The sequence below is a fragment of the Sparus aurata genome, chromosome 8, assembly GCF_900880675.1.
Source record: "Sparus aurata chromosome 8, fSpaAur1.1, whole genome shotgun sequence".
NCBI classification, from domain to species: domain Eukaryota; kingdom Metazoa; phylum Chordata; class Actinopteri; order Spariformes; family Sparidae; genus Sparus; species Sparus aurata.
The window spans coordinates 233,684-236,783 of record NC_044194.1 but is presented as its reverse complement, the minus strand read 5'-3'; positions in this window follow the sequence as shown (position 1 = coordinate 236,783).

The window sequence follows — 3,100 nt, the reverse complement described above, 5'->3', positions numbered from 1 at the left end:
AGCCACCCAAAACCCCAATTAAGGCAAAATATATACGTGGTACGAAAGTTTAGGTTAAATAAAACAAACACCGGTCAAAGAAAAGGATGGAAGTCAAGTAAAGGGAAAGGAACAAAGAGGGAACAGGAAAAGAAAGGAGGGTTAATAAATTATTATAAATACAATAAATACAAATTCATGATTAAACTATTATAAATACTATAAATATATAATAAAATTCATGGGGTAATACAATACAATTCATTTGGATTAAAACAAGTAGTTTAAAAACAAGTCAGTTCATAAAAGTAAATACACTAATTCTAAAACCTAAATTTGATGGATAAAAACAGAGTATAAAAAGGAGACACATAATAGAGTTCATTCAGTTTGGCGGGGAACTTCGAGGGAGCAACATCTCCCCTAAGGAATTACAAGAGCACTTACCTGTATGTCGGCCTAGCCTGAGGAAAGTCCTAATCCGGACGAAACGTCGTGAGCGCCACCTAAAGACATACAGAGAAAAGAACAAACAGGTTAACCAACTAAAACTAAGGGAGGGAATAAGAAACTATACCAAATTAAAGCCAAACAATAAAAAATAAACTATATGGCATTGTTGCCAAATTTTTGGAAGCCCCACCACTTTTGGGTAGGGGAAATTTCATTGTAAATAAATAGATTACAAACAACTATGTTAACTAAACTTAAAACCAAGTATTGGATACCAAATTCATTATAAATAAATACATTAAAAACAATTATTATATAAATACACCGCTTAACCTAAACCTAAATAGAAGAAGATGGGGATGAGGAAGTGGTCATCCATATGGAGGACAGTGCATCGGGGGACAGGTAGCTAACCTGTCTCCTTTTTTCTTTCCTAACCTAACTCGCCAGTGCCCCTATGGGTATATGGCTAGTCCTCTCCCCCCATAGTCATAAGCTAAGTTAAGCTAGCCCTGGCCACTATTCTTACCCCAACCCAATTGGACCTGGCCCTAAACCCAACCCAATTTGATTGAACACTAAACCCAACCCAATTTGATCTGGCCCTAATCCTAATTTGATTCCCAACCCCAATCTTGGCCCCCAAACCCTAGTCTTGGCCCGTAGAACGACCCTAGAGGTCCCCTTAGCTACCGTATATAGCCACCCAAAACCCCAATTAAGGCAAAATATATACGTGGTACGAAAGTTTAGGTTAAATAAAACAAACACCGGTCAAAGAAAAAGGATGGAAGTCAAGTAAAGGGAAAGGAAACAAAGAGGGAACAAGGAAAAGAAAGGAGGGTTAATAAATTATTATAAATACAATAAATACAAATTCATGATTAAAACTATTATAAATACTATAAATATATAATAAAATTCATGGGGTAATACAATACAATTCATTTGGATTAAAAACAAGTAGTTTAAAAACAAGTCAGTTCATAAAAGTAAATACACTAATTCTAAAACCTAAATTTGATGGATAAAAACAGAGTATAAAAAGGAGACACATAATAGAGTTCATTCAGTTTGGCGGGGAACTTCGAGGGAGCAACATCTCCCCTAAGGAATTACAAGAGCACTTACCTGTATGTCGGCCTAGCCTGAGGAAGTCCTAATCCGGACGAAACGTCGTGAGCGCCACCTAAAGACATACAGAGAAAAGAACAAACAGGTTAACCAACTAAAACTAAGGGAGGGAATAAGAAACTATACCAAATTAAAGCCAAACAATAAAAAATAAACTATATGGCATTGTTGCCAAATTTTTGGAAGCCCCACCACTTTTGGGTAGGGGAAATTTCATTGTAAATAAATAGATTACAAACAACTATGTTAACTAAACTTAAAACCAAGTATTGGATACCAAATTCATTATAAATAAATACATTAAAAACAATTATTATATAAATACACCGCTTAACCTAAACCTAAATAGAAGAAGATGGGGATGAGGAAGTGGTCATCCATATGGAGGACAGTGCATCGGGGGACAGGTAGCTAACCGGTCTCCTTTTTTCTTTCCTAACCTAACTCGCCAGTGCCCCTATGGGTATATGGCTAGTCCTCTCCCCCCATAGTCATAAGCTAAGTTAAGCTAGCCCTGGCCACTATTCTTACCCCAACCCAATTGGACCTGGCCCTAAACCCAACCCAATTTGATTGAACACTAAACCCAACCCAATTTGATCTGGCCCTAATCCTAATTTGATTCCCAACCCCAATCTTGGCCCCCAAACCCTAGTCTTGGCCCGTAGAACGACCCTAGAGGTCCCCTTAGCTACCGTATATAGCCACCCAAAACCCCAATTAAGGCAAAATATATACGTGGTACGAAAGTTTAGGTTAAATAAAACAAACACCGGTCAAAGAAAAAGGATGGAAGTCAAGTAAAGGGAAAGGAAACAAAGAGGGAACAAGGAAAAGAAAGGAGGGTTAATAAATTATTATAAATACAATAAATACAAATTCATGATTAAAACTATTATAAATACTATAAATATATAATAAAATTCATGGGGTAATACAATACAATTCATTTGGATTAAAAACAAGTAGTTTAAAAACAAGTCAGTTCATAAAAGTAAATACACTAATTCTAAAACCTAAATTTGATGGATAAAAACAGAGTATAAAAAGGAGACACATAATAGAGTTCATTCAGTTTGGCGGGGAACTTCGAGGGAGCAACATCTCCCCTAAGGAATTACAAGAGCACTTACCTGTATGTCGGCCTAGCCTGAGGAAGTCCTAATCCGGACGAAACGTCGTGAGCGCCACCTAAAGACATACAGAGAAAAGAACAAACAGGTTAACCAACTAAAACTAAGGGAGGGAATAAGAAACTATACCAAATTAAAGCCAAACAATAAAAAATAAACTATATGGCATTGTTGCCAAATTTTTGGAAGCCCCACCACTTTTGGGTAGGGGAAATTTCATTGTAAATAAATAGATTACAAACAACTATGTTAACTAAACTTAAAACCAAGTATTGGATACCAAATTCATTATAAATAAATACATTAAAAACAATTATTATATAAATACACCGCTTAACCTAAACCTAAATAGAAGAAGATGGGGATGAGGAAGTGGTCATCCATATGGAGGACAGTGCATC